At 41.0% G+C, this 24,849-nt stretch overlaps 1 long non-coding RNA gene across 2 annotated transcripts in view; it reads right to left on the reverse strand.

Annotated features, from left to right (window-relative positions):
• Positions 1–357: 357 nt before the first annotated feature.
• Positions 358–24,849, reverse strand: part of LOC307214004 — a 583,863-nt gene continuing 559,371 nt past the window's right edge. The window contains exons 6-9 of one of the 2 annotated variants that reach the window (XR_013837817.1): positions 23,877–23,953; positions 2,673–2,893; positions 2,404–2,525; positions 358–858 (exon numbers count right to left, since the gene is read on the reverse strand). This is a non-coding gene — a long non-coding RNA (uncharacterized lncRNA). Of the gene's footprint in view, positions 859–2,403; positions 2,526–2,672; positions 2,894–11,856; positions 12,008–23,876; positions 23,954–24,849 lie in introns of those variants that run through there. The other variant, XR_013837818.1, reaches the window with a different exon arrangement.

Genomic DNA, 24,849 nt, shown 5'->3' on the forward strand with positions numbered 1-24,849 from the left:
TTCCCACAGCTTCCTGTGGCTATTAGGGGTGCATTTGGTTCATACAAGTCCCAAACTGAAGGAGGTTGCTTCAGAAGCATTCAGGGTCTTCCCAAAGCTTTTGGATTGATTTTGCAAAAAAGAGATATATTGTTGCACACCACCTCAAGTGCTTAACCAGTGTTCGGGTTCCTTGAAATGAAGGAGAAGGGATAGTGTGATATTTATGACATATAGTTTAATTACACATATATACAACCTGTGCCTATGTTCACAGACTAGAATCAGAGTTGGAAGGGACCGCAAGGGTCATCTAGTCCAACCCCTGCAACGCAGGAATCTCAGCTAAAGCACTGTGTGTGCGTGCATGCACATAGTGGCCAACCAATTGCCTTTGGGAAGTCTGCAAGCAGCACTGGTGGGAGCAGCACTCCTCGCACCTGCAATTCCTGGCAACTGGTATTCAGAGGCATACTGCTTCTGACATTGCAGGTGGAACACAGCCAATGGAGGAAGAATATAGCCAGGACTTAGCCAGGGATATAGCCAGGGAGGATGCAAACCATTCTGCAGAGGGAGAGCACCTGCTATAAATATTGAAAAGGTTTTATTGCACGTGATGAAACTCACTCGGGATTAGGAGGCCATTCCCTCAGGGGCCGCTTTAATGCTCATGATCCCTGTTCAGTTTGTAGCATCTTCATTCAAGCATTTCAGATATAGCAGGGCTAGGAAACACTCTTGGCAGAAAGCTGTTGATGTAATAGTACTGTACCGGATGGGCCAAAGGGCTGACACAGCATAAGCCATCTTCAGAGGTTCATATACTGCAGCAGCAACTCCCTGATTGTGTGTGTGCACCTTTCCCTTCTCTATGCCCTAAAGAATGGAAGGAAGGAAGCAGCAGGCAATTATGTGACATTTAAGAGGAGAGCAGAAAGAAGCTGAAATTTCTGAGTGGGTTTCCCTCAATTCTGTCTCCTTCCCTTGCCTTTCTTGACACTATGTAGGATTGTCTAACAATCTAAGGAATTGACAGCAGGAGATGAGAGAACTAAAGTGTATCTATTAATAAGAATGTGGAGGTGTGGCTGACTCAGATCTCTCTACTGCAGAGAGATGTGCATATATACACACACATACACAGAGCAGCTGAGGATCCCAAATCTATGACAACAAACTATTCTGTATGAACAGCCGCCAGTGATTTTACCTTTTCTCCCCCCCCCCCAAGCTATCATGCTAGTCTGCATATTGTCTCTCTCATCATCTGACTTGGTGTATCACATATCTATGGTAATTGGCCAGTCCCATATTCCTCTTCACTATATGTGTGTGCGCACACATCCCACCCCATCAGGCAGATCTTGGGAAAGGCTGACATGCTTACCAATACAAAGTGCAGCACTGAAGGCTCAAGCCAATGCATATTTATTTGGAAGTATCTCCACCTGCATTCAGTGGGGCTTATCCCAGCTGATTGCACCAGCCTCAGAACACTATTCACATAATCTATGAGGAAGCCAATATAGCAGCACCAGATAATATTCGTATCTCGTCTGCCTTAACTGAAACAATAATCTTTATATCACAATGTCAACTCCTCCTGCGTGCTTTTATCTCATGGGCCACTTATGCAGCATCCCACATCATAGGTCCATGGAGTTGGGACGTCAAAAGTCCCCCACCTATGCTGGAAATCTACTGCCAAAGGCCCATATTATCCAGCATTCTGTTTTCACAGCAACCAACCAGTTGCCTATGGAGCAGAATGCAAACTCCAAGAAAGGAGAGGCCACTATTTTCCACGGCCATCTGCTCCAGCATTCTAGCATGGGAAGCTGTTGCCAGTGTTCAGTCAAAACACCCTCTCTCAAAATTTAAACCCATTGAAACAACAGAGAAAAGTTTGGTCCCTCAGTGTGACAGCCCTTTAAATACAGTGGTACCTCGGGTTACATACGCTTCAGGTTACAGACTCCACTAACCCAGAAATAGTACCTCGGGTTAAGAACTTTGCTTCAGGATGAGAACAGAAAGAGTGCTCCGGTAGTGCGGTGGCAGCGGGAGGCCCCATTAGCTAAAGTGGTGCTTCAGGTTAAGAACAGACCTCCGGAATGAATTAAGTACAGTGGTACCTCGGGTTAAGTACTTAATTTGTTCTGGAGGTCCGTTCTTAATCTGAAACTGTTCTTAACCTGAAGCACCACTTTAGCTAATGGGGCCTTCTGCTGCTGCCGCGCTGCTGGAGCCCAATTTCTGTTCTTATCCTGAAGCAAAGTTCTTAACCTGAAGCACTATTTCTGGGTTAGCGGAGTGTGTAACCTGAAACGTATGTAACCTGAAGAGTATGTAACCCGAGGTACCACTGTAAATGGAAATATCATCTCATGATTACCTCTTCTCTAGGCTAAACATACCAACCCCTTAAGCCTTTCCTCATAGGACTTGGCCTCCAGGCCACACATCATCTTCACTACCCCTCTGTGCAGATGCTCCATTTTGTCTATATCCCTCTTAAATGATGGTGCAGTTTAGTTTGCAGTCTGATAAAACACATAAAAAACATTTAGTTACTCCTACCAAGCCAACTATCACCAGATAAGTGACCATTCATAAAACACCTGTGCTACAAAATATGGATTCATTTATCAATGGGCAAACCCATGCTCTGCAGCATGCAGCATGTGTACCTTTATAGTAGAATGGGGGGAGCAATCCAGAATGATACACGGAATGTTGCCTCCTTTTCTCTGTCTTCTCTAGCACCTCCGACATCATGTGATCAGCAAATTCAACCTTGATGATCCTATACTTCCAGAACACATGCGTTTGGTTGCATGTATCAGACAAATTCCACAGGAGCTCCCTCTAAGCAAAATCTTCAGGAAGACAAGATGAAAGCTGGCCATATCTGCACATAATTGTATAGAAGCATATTGGTTGGAAAGTATCTATTTCTATAGCAAATCAAAATGTTTATGGTATCCTCTATTTATAATTCATAAAGTGGAGAAAAAAAGGCTCTCAGCATCAAATATTTATGATGAACTGTTCAACCAGAACTACATACAAGTCTCTTTTACATATTGTATTTCCAGCACAGTTGTAACACTGATATTATAGCCATTTCACTCCAAATCCTCATAATAGTGTGATGTACTTCTTCATCAAAACCATGAACACAAAAGCAGGCTTTTAATAAGATTTAAACTACACATGGTGCTACACATAAAGTTTTCCCCTTGCTTTTTTGTTTTGTGAAGTGTAGCCAGAATAACTAAAAACTAAAGTGGAAGACAGGCGTGATTTTATTTTGAAGTCTTTACACTTCTACCTTTTATATTTACCCCTACAGAGTAAATTTCAACTGAGGGAGCTGGACTTATTGGGGAAAATAGAAAAGCAAGAAAGGGCTAAGACATTCCATCACTTTCTCCACACACCAGTTTTCTGCTTTCCCCTTTTTCTTTTCTTTTTTTGCAACACCAGTAACTCTGCTATGTAGAAAGGAAAGATATCCCAGACCAACTACACATGACCAAGCATTTTATGGGGCTAAGTGCTTGTAACCATAGATACTAGTACAGCCAACACACACCAGAGCACCAGACCATGTTGTTTCCATTGGAATAATGGAAAAGTGAATTGATTTTTTAAAAAACATATCTGTTACATACCAATACTGGGGCTCTATTTGAATCACATAACCCATTTAACTTATATCAGTTGAGTTTCATTTCTGGCTCTATATCTTTCTGCTTTTCTTTTCTTCTGAGTCGTGGTGCTTTCCCAAGTAGTCTCCCTCAGTCAAATAGTCAAAAAGCACTCCTAAATCAGGAAAGATGTTTTGAGCACAATCTTATATTTGATTTCTGCTTCCTGAGGGGGTGCAGGTTTTGACAGAAGCCCCATTACTCCAGTGGAACTTGAAATACCCTGTTCCACCAGGAATATATTTCACGCTGGTGTGTATGTCCTGAAAGGCCTTCCCACTTGTTATCTAGGGACTAGGGCTAAAGCCCTTTCCCCAGTAGACTGGCTATAAAGATACAGGGAGTGTTGTGTGTGAGAGAGTATGTTCCTCTCTTTGAGAGTTCATTTTCTCCCTCTAAGGGAGTGGAATATGGGCATCAGGGCTGGCACCCAGCCCTGGCAGAGTTTCAAAGGACACTGGAGTCACACCTGCCTTTTGAAGCTGTATTTGCTGGTTGTGTGGTTTTTGTTTCCGCTCCCTAGCAGAAAACATATCAGGTGCAGCTGCCATACATCTGGCAGAGCTAAGGTGTTTCTCTCCATCCACTCCTGATATAACTGGTGTGCAGAATTACTCTAAGAGAAAGATGCACTTTCAGCAAAATCTTAAAAATAAAATACAGTAGAATATGTGGTACTGCTAAATTTCCCAAGAATCAATGTTGTTGTTGTTTAGTTGTTTAGTCATGTCCGACTCTTCGTGACCCCATGGACCAGAGCACGCCAGGCACTCCTGTCTTCCACTGCCTCCCGCAGCTTGGTCAGACTCATGTGTGTAGCTTCGAGAACAGTGTCCAACCATCTCGTCCTCTGTCGTTCCCTTCTTCTTGTGCCCTCCATCTTTCCCAACATCAGGGTCTTTTTCAGGGAGTCTTCTCTTCTCATGAGGTGGCCAAAGTATTGGAGCCTCAGCTTCAGGATCTGTCCTTCCAATGAGCACTCAGGGCTGATTTCCTTAAGAATGGATAGGTTTGATCTTCTTGCAGTCCATGGGACTCTCAAGAGTCTCCTCCAGCACCACAGTTCAAAAGCATCAATTCTTCGGCGATCAGCCTTCTTGATGGTCCAGCTCTCACTTCCATACATCACTACTGGGAAAACCATGGCTTTTACTATACGGACCTTTGTTGGCAAGGTGATGTCTCTGCTTTTTAAGATGCTGTCTAGGTTTGCCATCGCCTTTCTCCCAAGGAGCAGGCGTCTTTTAATTTCGTGACTGCTGTCGCCATCTGCAGTGATCATGGAGCCCAAGAAAGTAAAATCACTCACTGCCTCCATTTCTTCCCCTTCTATTTGCCAGGAGGTGATGGGCCCAGTGGACATGATCTTAGGTTTTTTGATGATGAGCTTCAGAGCATATTTTACGCTCTCCTCTTTCACCCTCATTAAAAGGTTCTTTAATTCCTCCTCATTTTCTGCCATCAAGGTTGTGTCATCTGCATATCTGAGGTTGTTGATATTTCTGAATTCAATTTCAAGAATCAATAGTTTACATTAAACTGTGATTTGCATGTACAAAAAAGTTTTTGTAAAATAATTCATATTCCACTGAGTCATTCATCCTTCCACTTCTAGAGAGTGGATATGTTGAATTTAGCTGTGATCTTAAAGTGCTCCATCACCACAAACCAATAAAATAGGAGCAGCACAATGCTTTGAAGAATGTGGAATAAGGGAATATGTTCCAGGACTAAAATTGCTTGTACTTGAGTCTCATTAAAGTTGATGGAACATAAGAATACAGCTAAATGCTTAACTGTATTGCTGAAGTACATTGGAACATTGATTGCTATATATTTAGTTAGTGATTTTTTTCTCACCTTTTCTTTAAAAAAATCAAGTCAGTTGAACTTAGAAAGCTGTTACACACACACACACACACACACACACACACTTATATGAGGGTGAAAGGAGAGTGCAAAATATGGTCTGAAGCTCAACATAAAAAAACGAAGATCATAGCCACTTGGCCCATCACCTCCTGGCAAATAGAAGGGGAAGAATTGAAGGCAGTGAGAGATTTTACTTTCTTGGGCTCCATGATCACTGCAGATGGCGACAGCAGTCACGAAATTAAAAGACGCCTGCTTCTTGGGAGAAAGGCGATGACAAACCTAGACAGCATCTTAAAAAGCAGAGACATCACCTTGCCAACAAAGGTCCGTATAGTAAAAGCTATGGTTTTCCCAGAAGTGATGTATGGAAGTGAGAGCTGGACCATCAAGAAGGCTGATCGCCGAAGAATTGATGCTTTTGAACTGTGGTGCTGGAGGAGACTCTTGAGAGTCCCATGGACTGCAAGAAGATCAAACCTATTCATTCTGAAGGAAATCAGCCCTGAGTGCTCACTGGAAGGACAGATCGTACAGCTGAGGCTCCAAGACTTTGGCCACCTCATGAGAAGAGAAGACTCCCTGGAAAAGACCCTGATGTTGGGAAAGATGGAGGGCACAAGGAGAAGGGGACGACAGAGGACGACATGGTTGGACAGTGTTCTCGAAGCTACCAGCATGAGTTTGACCAAACTGTGCTCTGGTCCATGGGGTCACGAAGAGTCAGACAGAACTGAATGACTAAACAACAACAACAAATGTATACACACACACACACACACACACACACACACACACAAGATTCTAAAATCTAAATAAATTAAAATGTTCCCACTCATGCAGTGGAATCTCCCCTTCCCCCAAAAAAGAAAATCTGTTGTAGGGCTTCCCCCAATCCTCTGGAACAGATTTTGTGGGGGCATACAGAGGAGGGAAAGTTCAGTTTAACAAGGAGAAGCTATTCTGTGAACAAAATAACTTCATTGGATTCAACCCCCAAACAAAAGTTTGAACATCAGTCGAAATCTTTCTAGAAGACAAACACCTGTCCTTGCCTCTTGAAGACCAAAACTTGAGAGTCTAGCACTGGAGGTCATTCTTCTTGTCCTAAATGAAATTATGAGGCAGAGGTTTTATACAGGGATAAACATTCCAAAAGATAGGTTGAACTGAGAGATCTTCCTGATCCAAACCAAGTTACCATAAATATATTTCTATAGCAGATGTATTACTTCACTCTTCCACTAGCCACAGGTTCAGAAGCACCATCTTGCACCTAAGATTGAGGGGGCCCAGCACGCATCTCAAATGTGTGACATCATGCACATGGCGTGTGTGATGTCATGCATGCGATGTGTGGCGCTTGCACAATATTGCATCATCGGGAGGAGGCAGAGCGCGGAGCCCAGCACAGTGTAGCTTCCTCTCTCATGCTAAGGAGGAGCCAGCCACTAAATCTTGCCGCACTTGGCTCCACGCTCAGCCTCCTCAAGACTGAGGGGGCCAAAGACACCTCTGCTCCTAGGAATTTGCGTGCTTGCACAAGCTAAGGACTCCCAGATCAAATGCTAATTTTATATGCCTTTATGTCAGGGGCACTTTATTGCACTGTGTTCTTAAGACGTGAACCTTGCTTCTCTTAAAACTATACTTCCAAAAGTGGTAATGGAATCTTTTTGAGTAAGATAGTTCTGTAAGATATTAATTATGCTTTTTCACGAGAAAACTCCTTTGGGATGAATGAGATGTACTCATGTGTAAGTGTGTGCAGCCAGCTAAATCAGAGTTTATTGGTAAGCGTCAGCAATTATGAGGCCCTAATTCCTGTATTAGTCAATAAGTCTCCTGCGGGGCAATCTAATTAGCTCAAACTGCTATGATGAAATCATACAACACATACTGTAACTTGACTTCTTTATGAACAAAAATACCAAAAGAAGGAAATCACTATGTAATATTTTACATTAAAATCATCTAGTGTTCGTTTGCTTGCACTATAAATTTTAGCATAAGCATACAACCTTGACTTTATTAATATACTTTAAGCATTTTAAATGTAGGCATAGTACCTCTTGGAAGCTGCTTTCTGGTGGCTTCCAATTTTTCCCAGAATGTACTGGAATGATATATCCTAGGTATTCTGGGGAGACAAGAGACAGCCACCTAGGGGACTTTCACTGCCACTGTCAGAATGTACAGTAGTTACAGGAAGGTAGCCGTGTTGGTCTGCCGTAGTCGAAACAAAATAAAGAAATTCCTTCCAGTAGCACCTGAGAGACCAACTAAGTTTGTTATTAGCTTTTGTGTGCATGCACACTTCTTCAGATAAGTAGTATCTGAAGAAGTGTGCATGCACATGAAAGCTCATACCAATAACAAACTTAGTTGGTCTCTAAGGTGTGGTGGCGCTGTGGGTTAAAGCCTCAGCGCCTAGGGCTTGCCGATCGAAAGGTCGGCGGTTCGAATCCCTGCGGCAGGGTGCGCTCCCGCTGCTCGGTCCCAGCGCCTGCCAACCTAGCAGTTCGAAAGCACCTCCGGGTGCAAGTAGATAAATAGGGACCGCTTACCAGCGGGAAGGTAAACGGCGTTTCCGTGTGCGGCTCTGGCTCGCCAGAGCAGCGATGTCACGCTGGCCACGTGACCCGGAAGTGTCTCCGGACAGCGCTGACCCCGGGCCTCTTAAGTGAGATGGGCGCACAACCCCAGAGTCTGTCAAGACTGGCCCGTACGGGCAGGGGTACCTTTACCTTTAAGGTGCTACTGGAAGGAATTTCTTTATTTTGTTTCGACTGTCAGAATGGTTGGCAAAATAAAAGAAGAGTAACATGCACTGACTTAATGGACTGGGCCTCTGAGGACCTTAGAAGCAGGGAGTGTTGTTTGTTTGGTGTACATAACAAAATGCTCTCTCTCTCTTTGTGTGTGTGTGTATGTGTGTGTGTGTGTGTGTGTGAGCGAGAGTGAGAGAGAGAGAGAGAGACAGAGAGACTGCAATCATTTGCGCTCAGTTCAGCAGGACATATTCCCAGATAAATGTGTGCAGGACTGTAGCCCCAGACACACAACAAACATCACAGCAACCAGAGCTTCTGGCATGGAAAGAGGCAGCCTAGAGCTTTCCTGTTTCTTTTCCCTCCCAAATCCCAATTGTCAGGACTTTAAACAATTGCTGCATCTTTTCTTAGAGAACAAATATCAGCCCTGATAAGATGATGTTTAAAGCTGCTCACTGACACATCCCCTGTCATACAACAATCCTGCTTTTGTCCCAGTTTGACTTCTTCCTTGACCAATTAAATCCAGCAGGATTCATAGCCTCTCATCAATCCTTCCCAGAGACAATTTTTCACAAGCTATCCTAACTCCCCTAAAACAACAATTTAATGGGCCCAACATCCCTCAAGATGTTGCTGATTTATTGAAGACCAGATATTTTACCAAGGTCAATTTTTCCAAGACAGATGAAAAGCACCAGGGAAACTGCTCATGTTTCAGCTCTTGGTGAAGCAACAGCAACAGTTAACCCACAGCATTAAGCCAACCCACCAGCAGCTCCACTGGTTTCCAAGCAACTGAAAATGACTCATCTTTGTCCCCATAACACCAAGTCTGAGCCTCCAAGCCCAAGCACTCAAGGAAACATAGCTGCAAGCAAAAACAACCAACAATACTAATCGGAAATAGGATGAGGCCTGCTCCTTTCCCTACACTCCTTTGCCAACAAACCCTTTCTTCTGCCAACATTCCTCAGGTGAAAATAGAGATAATATCACTTCTTAAGCATTTCCTCCTGATGAAGTACAAAAGTTATTTGAGGAAACACACAAAACTGCATTATTTTTAGCATAGAAAACCCAAAATCAATAAATATAACTGTACATATGTACACACACACACACACAATATTAACAATAAATACAACATTATAAATATTATAAAATAAAAAAATAAATACAACATGGGTGAAAAGTCTTCCTTGCAAAAAAAGAACAACAATAGTAAGCAATTGCTCTTCATTGCTATTGCTTCCAATTTCAACTGGAGTTTTTAAACAACAAAACTGCCTATGGAACTCTTGGAGAACATTGATGCTACTACTGAAGGTTATAACATTAGCACAGACAATCCCCATTTCAACTTAAGTTTGTTGAGGTTTGTGCTATTCTTGCCATCAAGCCTCTGTATATAGCAAGGTAATCACTTTCTTTTGGTTCAAAATTTGCCAGGATTGGCACAAATTCAAATGGCAAAGCTTACCCGTCCACTCCACACACCCAAACATGGAGCTTCAGAGAGAAGGGGAAGTTTCTTGCATTGCATTCTGACACCACATCTCACCTGTTAAGAGTCCAGCGGCTTATTTGAGGTCTCTGTCAGAGGTATCTAGGTGGAAGTCTCTGTCAAGAAGCCAAGCATGGGGCAGATGGGTCGTAGAGCTTCCAGTGGGGGCCTTAGGATGGCCACCTCAGTAGATTGGTGTCTTGGGAAAGACCATATTTCTTGGCACAACGCTGAAGCTTCTTCAGCCCTCTGGCAGGAGGCTGAAATAGATATACACCCAAAATTCCACCTGCACCTGTAAACAATAAAATTGTTGCCATTTCTAGACCACATTGTTGTCTGCTTGAATTTGTTCATAACACCTTAACTATAGCCACTGCACAGGGAGTGTGGTGCTATGACTTGGACCACCATTAGTTACTACCTCCAAGACTCTCACTAGTGTCTCACATCCTTATGACACTCAATTCCTACAAACCTGACATAGGAAGGTTGTAATGGTTCCAGTTTCTTTTTCTAGAACTTGCCATTCCAAACAAATTATTTTCAATAAATTGTTGACAGTTAATCAAAAAATATCTTACTGTTTCTAAACTGAAACTTCAGGATTTATTATTTATTCACTTATTTAAAGCATTTTTACTCCGCTCTTTGATATGTCCTTTGATATGTTTCTTTTTTGTTCCAGTTCTGTTAGTGCACCCTAGCTGAGTTCTCTATTAGAGGGTGCATACTTACACAAACTTATGCACATACATAGTGTGTGCCTGTTTACTATGATTATGTGTGGACAAACTTTAAAATGCACCCAGGAAAGTTAGAGTCTAAAGGAAACTGGAATAAACCCAACCTTGGGGTCGGAGAGCTTCTTATTGTAAAATGGAAGATAATTTATATGTTAATTGCAGCAACAGAGTTTTGATAATTTTGCTTCTAACAGACAACTCCAGAATAATGAAGCGCTAATGAAAACATTTGAAATTCTTCTAAAATAAAAGGCTAGAGAATTAAATTTAACTAAAGAGACTGGAGGAAAGAATGAAAAAAAAGGAATTACCCATGTAGAAAGAGCAGCATTGCAATCATTAGAATATTAAGCAGGAGTCACACTCTATACATTGTTTCTTCTTATATTGTTGTCATTGAACTTACATCTACGAGGCTTTATTTTGTATTTAAGACATGACATACAGCGTCAATATTCATTTTAAGAAAACAATGGGGCATGAATGCAGGAATATAATGGATTTGAAGATGTTAATTAAAGCAAGTTTACAGAGGGAATGTTTGCTATCCCTTCCATTGCCCACTAGCCCCCTTCTCCCCCCCCCTTGTATTGTTCAGAAGGTCCCTTGACTACCCTAGGCTTGCCATACATCCAGAAAATACATGCCATGAAATCGGGTGCCTAAAATGGCGTCCTGGGGGGGGGGTTAATTTTAAGGGATGTCCAGAATTTCCCATATGTATTTTCCACTGAGCAGCAGAAGGAATGTCCCTCCTTACGTGGGAGACCCAAAGCGTACAGCAGCCCCAACTGAGGAGGGGGGCACAGAGGATGCCAGCTGTCCAGAGAGAAAAATGACTCAGTTATCCGGCCCCTGCCTTCCTCCCCACCTCAGGAGCAGCTGCATTACCTTCTCGAAGCTGCTGCCTTGAGGAGGACAATTGCTCCCCTTTCCAGGACACAGAGCAGGAGGCAAGGAGCCCAACTCAAAGGGAACAAGGTGCAGGTCCAAAAGAACTTACCTCCTCACTCCTACCCTCCTAAAGCGGGGGGGGGGGGGACCTCAACAAGGAATCTCCCTTTCTTTCCCAGCTAGAAGAAGAAGAAGAATTGGCTCTTGTAGACACTGTGGGAGGGGTTTGATTTTTTTTGGGAGGGGGGGTGGAGGGGAGGCTAAAGCACCACCCTTCCCCCCCCCGGGGGGTAAGAAAGAAAGAAAAATAAATAAATGAAGTTGAAAGACATGTTGAAAGATTTGGTTACATGTGGTTACATGTGGCTGTCAAAGGAGGAGAGGAAACAAGCCCTCTGTGAATTTATGTATGTTAACTTACCTTAGGATCCACACCAAGGAGAGCTCTGCGAATGACAGCAAATGCTTCTATGGGTTGCGGGATATGTTACATTTGAATTTAATTAGCCCATAGAGGAGCTGCAACAAGAATAATGAGAAATATTATTTCAGCAAAGCAAGACATCAGTTGGAAAGCCTACATGCACTGTAATGTACAAAACTGACTGTGATATTCAAGCTTTGGGCAAGCTGTCAAAATGGCTGCTGTGCCTCAGTGAAAGATGAAGAGGCCCACTAATTGAGCATAGCACCTGTTTATTATTATTTCTAGGTCTCCTTTCCCTTTCTTTTCTTTTCTTTCTCTCTCTCTTTTTTTTTTTTTTTTGGTTGAAAAATCAAACCTAACCATGCAGCTATACACAATAGGAAAGCACAGTATGATAAAAGTAACAGCAGGAGTCCTGTGAACAGATTCACACATTTACATTGTCAGGGCCTGGTCTTTTCATTCTAGAACAAGCCAAGTGCCTTCGATCAAAGCAGACATAGTAGAGAGCTGGAAGCCCTGGCTTATACATCTTGCTGGATTGAGAGATATTTCTTGTGTTTGATTACTCTAGTAGCCAACTTTAGGACAGGGTTCTATGGAATGTTTCCATCATCAAGTGGTTTTGTGGTGGAAAAGGCTTCAAGATGAAATTATTATTCCTCTCATTTACATGGTCACATTCCTCTTGACCTTCTCCAAAGGGTAATTCTGAAGCAGCTCAAAGGATCATAGTAAATGGCAGCTGGCTACTTGGGTCTAGTACTGCAAAGGCAATTTACCAAGCTGTTGGGCATGTCGTATTTGCCAATTCCTTTGTCGTCTATTTTTAGCAAAATAATTCACTAGCTTTGAAATGTATAGACTGCACATGTGTAGACAGGTTATTAAAATGAATGCCTTTCTCAACATAATTGTTTTTCTAGGCATTGGAACAACCTTATTTTGTTTCACCTGCATTTATTCCACTATTTCTTTCAACTCTTGTGGGTAAGTCGTGACAACCAGAACAGCTCAGTAGTACTAGCAGAGTAGAGCACATATTTCGCATGAAAAAAGTCCACACCGCTCACTTCAATACTAGGCATCTCCTGATACAACAGCTTCAGGTATCAAGTATGAGAAAGACCTTGGCATGAGTCCTTGGGGAGCAAGAATAACATGTAGTCCAGTTCTGAGGCCATCTGCACTATCCTTCTACAATTAAAAGCAGATCAAGTAGGATAAAGCAAAAAAGGGTACAGTCATACCTTGGGTTACAGACACTTCGGGTTGTGCGATTTTTGGTTGCACACCGCACCGAACCCAGAAGTACCAGAACGGGTTACTTCCGGGTTTCAGCACTTGCGCATGCGCAGAAGCACTGAATCACAACCCGCACGTGCGCAGATGCGGCGCTGCGGGTTGCGAACATTCTTCCCTCACTGATCACGTTTGCAATCCGAGCGTCCACTGCATTCCATAAAAGCTGAGCATCATATCATTTCCTAATGTAAAAGTAGGCTGCCCATTTTACAGACACACAAATACAGTTTAGACTTTGATTACTTGAAGGACTGCCTTAAATAAGGTTTCCACTTATTTGTCTAGCTCTCTGCAGCCTCCCTGACTACTTGTGCTTCCTGAAAAGCCCCATGGGAGGAATTAGAGATTTCCCCTTGGACAGACAGACTGAAGAACACTAGTGAAATTATTTACAGAATGAAAGGAAGGACACACTCATACAAACACCTCTTGACCACCTCAAAACTAAAAAGCATCAAAAACATTGAAGCTAGCAATTTCATTAATATTTTCACTCCTCTTTCATAACATTTGAACAAAATTCATCTTCTCATTAACTGATGAAGGCTGGTAAAACAAAGAAGACAAGATGAATTTTCAGCACACACTAATAATACCTGCTAAAAATCACAGGTTGCTCTTTGAGCTAGGCAATATCCAAACAGCTACATTCTGCAAGAATGCGTACAGGATACAGGATCCTTTCTAGGTACAGGATACGAAACTGAGTTTGAGGTGGTACTGTTCACATGAATAGACCACTGGCATGAGCAGTTATTTGTGCAAGCAAATTGGCTGCTGCTTGTGGGAACCAGTAGACGGCACAGCAGTGGGTGGCAGCAGGTACAGAATCTGGCCTGGTGAATAAGTGCTGGTCTACAGGATTGGATGATCTACATCTCTTAATTCATCTCTACCATTTCATCTTGCAGCTAAAGAGTGTGAGTCATATTGTCGCTTAGCCTCTGTTGCCATGGCAAAGTACAGTTGAACAGACATGGGGAAACAATTGCATAGGTTTTTCTGTTAATGTATTGTCAGCTCATTTATTTTTATTTTGTGCTATCTTGGCTTCCTGTGTGTTATAACCATTTAAAGTTAAAAGCCTAAAAAACACTAAAAATATAACCCTGAAAATATCAAGATAAAGTATCACAAAATCCCAACCAACCCCACCCCATGTTAAACCTTGCCATTGAAAGACGGCAGAAAGACTGTGTGGTTGTTGTTTTATTTTTAAGTGCAAGGTGGGAGGGTGGAAAGTTCTCTTGTTGATGAAACAAGATACCTGCTTTGGATGCTGCAGGTAAGAGACAGATAAGCAGCTGCATGTGTGATTATGTGTAGCTGTTTACGGTGCTTCTGGTGTAACAAAGCAGGAAACTCACATATATTTGCTATAAGGTTTCCATACATGGGAAAGATGACTGCACAAACCACTTCTCAGGACAAGATGCAAGAAATGTGAGTGCATGTGTCAGTTGTCTGTAACTGCTTTAGTCATTTCTCCATCAGAGTGCTCATATGAATGGCTCTCACATGGTGATGGGGACAGTGGGCTGATGCTCAAAACTCCTATGCCTCTCCAATGGCAATACATTTTCCATGTATGACACAAGGTTCTATACTTGAACCAGTATATACATGTGGAGTTCCTTCATGCAGTGGCGTAGCGTGGGTTGTCAGCACCCGGGGCAAGGCAAGTAATTTGTGCCCCCTAACCCGTGGATTTGCGCCCCCTAACCCTAACCCCCAGATGTTGCGCCTGGTGCGGCCAGCCCCCCCGCACCCCCCACGCTACGCCACTGCCTTCATGTTAGGAAAGTCTTAGACATGTGTATGTGGGTGTGGCGGACGTTGAACCCTCTCAAAACCAGGGCATGTGTCTTTCTGGCCATGCTCCTAAGCAAGTCACGTGACCCACGCAAGATCATGGAACCAAAAAGGTGTGTTTTTTCCGGGGCTGTGCTCTTGCATGAGAGCACAAAACCCCCAAAGCATGTATTTTGGGATGCCATACAAGATTGCGGGCCTGAAAAAGCACTTTTAGGGGGCACGATCACAGTGCAAAATCATGCGAGATTATGGCGCCCAAAATGGCTGCCGTGCTCCTGCGCCAAAGAACAGGATTTCCCAGTTCTACTGGGACACTTGCATGGATACGCATCAAGTATCATGTATTAATAGTGGCTTTAAGCAGACTAGATGCTATGCTTTATCTTCAAACCGGCCTTTTTTGTGAAAATTTAAATTCAATTCAGGCATGCATCTAACAAATCAAACATGCTAATGTTGGTGGGTGTTGGTGGGTGATCTTAAATCTCAATAAAAAATATTTATATAAAACAAACATGCTAATTTATCTGTGTACCAGGGTAACTCTTGGAAAGTTTATCTTCTTTCAGTACAGTACAATAGTGACTGGAGGAGCCAAACCAGCTGAACAGCTCTCTGTATGTTTCAAGGCCATATACTGTCAATCCTATGCATATGTGATACTAGTACTTCTAGTGCAGCTGCTTCTCATTTTTAAAATACACATTGACAGACAATTAGGTTTCACAAAGTCAAACCAATATTGGCAGTAAGTCCCTGGTCATATTTTCACCACAGGAAAGTCCTCTCCTTTTCAGTAAAAGAATGAACTGGAGATCTGGATTCAGATTCAAAACCCAGTTCTCTAATTGGTCATCCATGCTATAATGTCTAAACCAGGTGGTGTGCTCCAGATATTGCTGGACTACAACTCCCATTGTCCCTGATCATTACCCATGCAGTCTGAGGCTGTTGGGAGTTGTAATTTATCACCTGGAGGTCTTGGCTGCCACAGTCTATACAAAAGTTAGAAACATATATGGCACCTGAAAGCACTCACTTGCTTTATAGCTCTAGAAAGTTTCTGAATGTTTTTAAGAAGCTTATACAACTTTGCTTCTATTCCCATCAGACGCTGAACAGACACCAGGAATGAAATTTGAAATAAATCCTTTCCTGCTTCAGCATTTTGGACAACCAACATGAACGTGTTTGTTTGCTCAAAAGCTGGACGTGAGATCAGAAAGCCTTCTGATGGTTTGGTCCAAGCAAATTACCAGATGTGGAGGATGGTCCTTCCATCTGCTCTGAAACTGAATTTGAAGTGATGGGCTAAATAGTGCAATTTATAGCCAATACTATAACTGTCTTACCAGTGGGATTTTCTGGTTGAATCTGACTGGCTGGCAGTAACCAAAATTGGCAATATTTTCCTATGAATAACAACACTGCTTTGTGTACCTTCTGTCTTCAAATGAACGATCTTTCAAAACAAGAGAAAGAAACACTTAACTCTAAAGGTTGTGTTGGCAGATGTCCTGTTTTTTACTTAGTCACTTTAAGGCAGACAACCCAAGCTTCAAAGTGTTCTGCTGGCGCAGACCCCAGAGGACCGGAGGCTTCATTTGTACCCCTCCTACTCATTTGCTATTCAGTCATAACCCCATTTGGTGGATGAAAGCAGATGGCATTCTAAAACTGTACATCTAATTTAAGGTTGTCAAGTTAGCATTTTTTAAAAAGATTTGCACAAAGCTGATCAGATAGAATAAAAGCACTTAAGATAACAGAAGGAAGAATCCGGGAGAGACTATTGGGAGTTAAGAACAGAAGAAAGGCAAGGGAGCATGAGAGTCTGCAGAGACCCAGATTTAAAAAAAAATCTAGCAGAGAAACAGTAGAGATCTGAAGTAACTGAAATGCTGATTACAAAGAAAAGATACAACATTAAACTCTCTTCTCAAACCAGTTAATCTAGAGTGCTTGCATCTGAGCTGATTGAGTTCCAGTAAGTCAACAGGGTCAAGTCAGTTTAAGTCAAAGCATCTCTGTTTCAGTGCTAAGTGGATCACTATCTAGGAATACAGAAAGTCCAGGTAATACACAGAGATAAAGTATGAGTGGAAATTAGGTATAAGACTGTGAATCAAAAAAATGAACTTTACAACAGGTTTTTTGTTTAAAAAAATCCCAATAGGTCTCTGTCACTTCAAATGATAATATAGGGTTCAGGTCAGGTTACTGCAGTATTTGAAGTATATTAAGGCTGATTCACACATGTACATATATCAGTTGGCATCTCATCATTCAGCGACTTCAACAACAGATGAATTAATTTCCCTTGGCTTCATCCAGAATGAGCTTGGCAAATGCTATTTGTTAAATACTAAAGGGAAAATAGCTCCCATTCTGACCCTCATTGTGATCACAGTGATATGACTTGAATGACACCTCTACATTTTACAAAGTCCATAGCCTTTTTCAGGTATCCGGTAGCAAACACTTGAAGGAATTTGGAGAGCATGGCAACTATTCTCACCTGCTAGATGCCGATGCAAGCACTGGCTGGGGCCTTTGGCTGATGACAGACTGGCACACACTGCTCTCTCCAAGGGGACTAGAATCTGATCAATTCCAATTCCAATTCCCATTAGGAAATCCTATGTATGTTCATACACCAATATGTGCATAAGGACCCCTTCAGACTGCCATTAATATCTAACTACTCAGGTAACAATGCAGATGACCATTTAAGTGTTGAGAAGGTAGAAATATATGTTGGAAATGTAAAGAGAATGAAGGTACCTTTTTGCATATGTGGTGGTCTTGTAGAAGGGCAAAAGACTTCTGGGAAATGATTTACAATGAGTTAAATGTTTATTAAAAAACAACAACCCAGAAGCCTTCTTGCTTGGAATAGTGGGGGAGGAGAAACCGAAGAACTTAGAGAGACTGTTTATGTATACTACCAAGGCCGCCAGAAAGGTATTTGCCCAAAAATGGAAAGAAGAAGGCACACGATGAAGGAAGAATGGATAATCAGCATAATAGACTATGCCGAAATGGCAAAGCTTACCGTGAGGATCAGGCAACAAGACAAGAAGAAATTCTTACAAGATTGGATAAAATTTATAGAATATATTAAAGACTGTAAATATATTAAAATGTTAGCAGGGTTTTTATAACATTTATGATGTGTTAAATATGGACAATGTACTTATAATTAAGATTTGAAAATTACAGAGGAAAGATAATGATATGCAAGATGATGAATGATTGAATTTGGAAGCCAGGGCGAGGGGGAGGAAGTCAAACAAGATGAATTTGGTATATAATTGAATGTAAAAGTGTTGTTTTAAAAATTTATTGGAAAATAAAAATAATCTTTTTGAAAGTGTTGAGAGGGTGGAACAGCTGGTATATTTTTGGAAATGTATTCTAGTAGTGAACAACTGAAAACAATTTCTGTTTAACTCTAAATGTTCATGTATTGATTTTGCTGAAGCAATGGGACAATACTTCACATCAGGATTAAACTTTATAAAACATCATCAAAACAGTTTAATATTGTGTGAAACATCAAATAATATATTCTTTAGCGCTTTTACAGCCATACAAGTAAATATTTGTATATCTCTGCACGGTTTTGCAGAAATGTAATATAACATTAAAATTACAAAATCTCCTGTTAATTTACCCCATTCCCCCATTTCTAGGCTTGTATAGTATTTCCATGTTGTGTTGTGTGAGAAAAATTTCCAGTGCTATAAAGGGCACGTACTTTCCCCTCCATACAATTTGCACATCACAAATACAAACAACACGTCATAGGATTGCTTCAGAATAAGCCATTTCTCTCTTCAATGTATATGTAACTTTGATGGGATTTATTCATCAAAGTTTCAATGAAGCCAGTTTCATATTCATGGGGTGCAGGACACACACTGCTTTTCAAGAGGTATCTGAGAATTTTATCTAGCACTATAGATATTGCCTTCAACTTAAAACAAATGTATTCTAAATGTAGGCATGTGGGGTTATTTAATCCAATATCTTCTCAAGAGATATAATCTCATTTGACTAACGGGCTTTATAAAGTTAAGAATAAATGTGTTTAGACTTAGTTATCAGACTTCTTCAGTGTTTTGTATCAAAAGTGATTTAAATTCTAGATTGGCAAAGGAATTACAGGGTACCCTTGGACAATTCATTGTTTTCACTGTCACTTGTGTTAGGGGAGATTTCACATAATTCTTCCTCTTTTCCCTAAATACTTCAACTCTTTCATTCAGTCATCTGCTTCCTCCACACCTTCAGGTCTCAGGTTCCTAGTTCTCCATCCAAACCATTGACTATTCTATCACTGTTTTTGGAGAGTTGCCTTTGTCCCACCAGATCTCCAAGTGATGGTTTAGACCCTTTTCATGCTTACACTATGGAATGTCCTGCCAAAATGTTAGGCAGACACTATGGTGTATTGTTTTTGGTGCCTACTAAACACTTTTCTTAGGCAAACAGGTAATTTCGACATGTATTTTAACATGGTATTTTATTTTGTATATTTTTAAGTGACTGATTTTACTCATATTTTGAAGAGAAACTCAACCTCTTTTTAACATCCGGTTTTATCAGTATTTTAGTGCATATTTCATGTTTTATGCAAACCATAAAGGTTTTGATGATTTATTTATCTATTTCATAATATGTATCCATGGTTTGATTGTAAAAAACCAACCAACAAACCTCAGTTTACAAAAAGTTAAACAACAAAATCAAGACAATTTTGCAACCATACTTTAAAACATACAAAAGTTAAAATACTAAAACAGATTATCATGATCTCAACTTTCTAACATCTGCTTAAATATCATATGAATCCTGTTAAATAAACAACAAAAAAGAACCCGTAGCTTTTGAAAATGTAAAGATAAACAAGAATGCAAAATAAGAAAAAACTTGACCTTTTTAGGGGGGCACTCAGCCAAATGTTGTTGAGGAAAAACACCCACACAAGCAACAACAAAGTAAGTTTCAACCAACTCAGAAGCCACTCACCATTTCTTCTCCTGGTCCTGTAACTGTAAATGATTGAGCAACAAAACTGGTAACATAGAAAGTTACTCACATACTCTTCAACCATTGCTCTCTGTTATTTTTTAAAAAAACTGCTCAAACTGGCAACCATTCCTTTCTCTTGGCTAGTTACAAAGAAAGTGCTTTGGAATGTGGATGGTGCCTCTAAGCTGTTGGTTAGTCTCCTAACCACAGATGGAATTAATGCCTTCATAATGGGCTTGCCTTGTTAGGCAAGCCTGATCAATCACATGGTGTTTTTGCTTAGAAACACCTGAGAGGGACCTCTTTGCCATAGTTATACTTTCAGATTAGGATTGGCTGAGGACTGCAGAAACCTGATTGGCAGAAATGTTTGCAGAGTTTCTCTGAGTTAAAACAGAAGTATAAAATGTGTGTGGGACAATAAAGAGTGTGTGGCTTTGAGATTTTGAATGAAAAGTTTCTCAAAATTGCTTGACAGGGCTAGGCCCCAATAGCACTATGGAGTAGCCTCCACTGTTTGAGCAAATTATCGATTGAGTTTTGAGCTAATTCTCTCATCCTGAGGGAAGAAGGACAACATGTGTCTTTTGAAAGTCATAATGAAATCTCATAATGTAGCTAGCTAATTCAGTAACTTCACCTTAGTTAATTCTTCAGGTTCATTTCAAATGAGGCCTGAGATCAGCATGCTTTAGAATTAGACAGGCTAGGACTGGATTGTGGGACTGATTGCTGAGGTTAGTGATGACTGACTAATTCAGTGCAATATGCTGTTGTTGCTCTTAGTTAATATCCTTAAATATACACTCCAAACTGAAGCGGCCATTCCACACAGTGTACTTATATTATTGGATTATGTGGAAATAGAGTGGGCCCTCATCTTGATGAACACTAAAAATTTAAATCAAGAGCTCTTGTAATAATTAACTTGAGTGCTCATGCATCAGGAGCAATGAAAAAGTAGGAGAGGGGTTAGCAAAATTCAGTGGTAACTGCTTCTAGTCCATTAAGAAAGGAGCCAAATCAGTCCTCCATAATGCTTAATCTTGTTAAACTGCAGCAGCTAATGGAAGGCTTTTTATTAAAAGCCATATGTCTGTGGAATCTTAAGTGTAGGAGAAGATATGACAACAACTCTCACATGGTGACATTTTCCTTAATATTCTCTAGGAGTCGAGAAAACCTTTCTTCTGACATTTCTTTGATAATAATGAACAATGGAGTTCTGAGTAGATGTATATCGATTCCTATCATAGATGTTAAAAAGTGCACCTCAGTCACATACATGTTTACACAGATGTAAGCCTCATGTGATCAACAACCCTTAAAACAGTGTTCATAGGATTGCAAACTCTTTCTTTCTTGTAGACACTTAAATCATCACTACAGTATAGCAGTATGTTGCCCAATAGCAAAAGAACTAAAACAAAATAAGTCTCATTTGTAGCACCTGAAGCAATGAGGCAATGGAACACAGATGCTATGTCTCTGAGGTATCGTACTGCAGCTCACAATCTGCCAAGTTAATAAAAACAGTCCTTGGATATCTCTAGCCAACAGGGGCAGTGCCATGTTTGAGAGGGCACTGAGGCCAGAAGTATTGCCAGGAGGACACACAAAAAGTGGGGGTTGAGGAGGGTCATTTGGGAATCATTTGAGAAATGTTAGTAAGTATGGAGACCTCAACCCCAGCCATACTTGCTGCAAAAAGTGGAAGGACCGTAGCTCAGTAGTAGAGCATCTGCTTTTCATGCAAAAAATCCCAGGTTCAATTCTCAACATCTTTAGGTAAGGCTAACTCTCTCTGAAATCCTGGAAAGCTGCAGGCAGCCATTGTAGATGGCTGAGCTAGATAGATCAATCAATGGTCTAACTCAGTAGAAGGCAGCTTCCTAAAATCCCACTTAGCCCCTTCAAAAGATTGGGTAATCTTGCACTGCAGGTCTGCCAATGAGCAGATGAAGCTGTCACCAAAACAACAGCTGAGAAGTAAGGGTGACATAGTCATTTAAAGGCCCATCTCTCTCTCCCCCCCACCTTCCCCTAATTGGTCCAGTGGCACAGCCAGTGCTCTTGACTACAATGGTACCTTGGTTTACGAACTTCATCCGTTTCTGAAGTCCGTTCTTAAACCAAAGTATTCTTAAACCAAGGCGTGCTTTCCCATAGAAAGTAATGCAAAATGGATTAGTCTGTTCCAGACTTTTAAAAACAACCTCTAAATCAGCAATTTAACATGAATTTTATTATCTAACAAGACCATTGATCCATAAAATGAAAGCAATAATCAATGTACTGTACTGTAAAATAAGTAAAACAGTATTGTAGATGTTAAAAATAAAAATTAAAAAACATTCTTACCTGCACAGATGATAGTCGTTTGGATGGGGGGCTTTTATCCATTTCCGCAGTCACACAATCAATCAATCAATCAATCAATCAGTAGCTGAACTGGGATCCACACAGATCCCCCCCCCCCGCTGATGCTCCCTAGAGCGTGTGCCTCCCGCAGCAACATGGGGGAGAGTTGCACGCCCACCAACCAGATGGCGGGCGGGCGCACAGCTTCCCTCCCTTGCGGCTATGGGAAATGGTGTGACGACCCCCTTCTCCACTGCCAGACAACGGAAATGTAGTGTTCCTAGTTCTTTTGTTGCTGAAGGATCTATTGCAATTTTCATTTTTGGGGCCAAACATATATTCTATTATTTCCATAATCGTCTCTATCCCTAATGAACTTTTTCCTTTTGTAAAATTTTAACTTCCTATTAAACTCAAGGTTCTTTATCTCTTTATCATATGTTGCTTTATCGCTCCCTTTCTTTAGGTCTTTTTGGATTTTATCTATCTCTGAGTCTGTTCTATCAACTTCAGATTTTTATTTTGCAATGATTATCTGCATTAGGTCAATCACACACCTGTTCAATATGCCCGTCCATTTTGTTATAAAATCCTCATCTCCTTTATAAAGGCTTGGCTGTTTAATAACCCTTAAACCCCTAGGGATCATGTTCGACCTTATGCATTCTGATAGGGTTGAGGCATGCGAATATGCCATATTCTTTTCTGATTCAAATCATATAACTCCTCTATATAGTTAACCATATCACTTCCTCCTTCCACCTCTGAAGGACAACGGAAGTGTGGCACTCAAAATGGAAGTGCACCCCCAAACAGAGTACGTTCATATACCAAAAAAAATACACAACCCGGAACACTCATTTTTGGGTTTGAAGTGTTCGTAATCCAAAACGTTCTTTAAGTGGGCTGTTCGTAACCCCAGGTACCACTGTACGCCCTGGCTTGGCATGGGCAAAGACCTGCCCCCAGCTCATTCAGTCATGAGGAGAGTATTTCAGAGAAGAAACTCCTGGTGAATTTATCCTATAATATTATGAAGGGTACTTACAAGTGCTATTTATTATTATTGTTCCTTAACTACAGAGTAACAAAATCATTTTATCTGGCATATGAATTAGATGGGCATTGCTAGTAGCCTTCATTATTTCAATCTATGCTAAACGTTTTCTCATTTTTCTCTGCCAACAACAGTTGTAATAAGTACAGTAAAGGGAAGTGCACTCTATCTTTTTCATCTATCTCAGATTTTGGTAGAAAATTTGTTTTGTTTCCCCTGCCAATAATAAAAATGTTGAGGTGGTATTTTCCCCCCTTTCCTATTGTCCAAACACACGCAAAATGAAACATTTCAGTGACTCTAATTCAGATGGCTTGTGAAACATAGCAATCTCTTGTGCCACATAAAGGATTTGCATAAAAATGAAAAACAGGCTGGAAAAATACCATCAGTCCTGTTAGCATGTTGGTTATGTTCCTGCAGGGAAATCACTCAGTACACTTGGCTGATTCTTTTGTTTTACCTGGGTATGAAAGAAGTATGAGTGGTTCAGGTGTGAGTGGCTTTTAAAAAAACAAAAACAAAAAAACCAGGAAGAGAATCCAGAGTATGGGATAAGCAGACCTTTACACAGGGGAAACTTACAGAGAGCACATTAATGCTGGATGGATATAATCTTCCCTTCAAACCACACTTTGATTTCCTTTTGCAGTTAAAGCGAAGCACCTTGTAAGAATTTTCCTTTTTTATGATTTGTATGGAGCAGGGAGATGACTGCTTGAATGTTTTGCTTATTGATCAGGCACAGAAAGACATCCAGCATGTATGTTTAATATTGTTTGAACTCGGGAGTATATAATATTTGTGAGGAGCTTAATCTTTTCAGCTTCTATGAATGAACAGAATATGAATTCTGCTATGAAATTGCGTTGCCAGTACTTGGTGGTAGAAAGAGGACATGTGGAGGGGAAAGTGATAGCCTTTGAAGAACACACGACTTTTGAAGTAGAGATAAAATGACCTAGTGAGGGAGGAAAAGGTTGAAACAAAAAAGAACGAGTGGGTGTTATAATGGGAAGAGAGCCATCTCAGTGAAGACTTTATCTGGAACACAGCTATCTGATTAAACAAAGTGAATTTTAGGAAGGCTAGATGTAATATTTGAAGAAGAAACTCTTTGTGTCTTTAGGTATCTAGTTTACTCCACAGTTTTTGCTCTCCCTATGAGCAAAATGTGCTTGTTGCCTCTATGTCATACCACAGATTGGTCTACTTGGTTTCAGAAGGAGCTCTGGTACCATGTTGTAGGTTCTTCGGATGACGCTTTTTGGCAGAAATCCTAGGTGGGGAGTCCAGGGCTATACAATATATTGGATCTTCATCTCTGGGGCAACTTCTGTGACCCTGGCTATACCAACA

The sequence above is a fragment of the Podarcis cretensis genome, assembly GCF_951804945.1.
Source record: "Podarcis cretensis genome assembly, chromosome: 4".
In the NCBI taxonomy this organism is placed as follows: domain Eukaryota; kingdom Metazoa; phylum Chordata; class Lepidosauria; order Squamata; family Lacertidae; genus Podarcis; species Podarcis cretensis.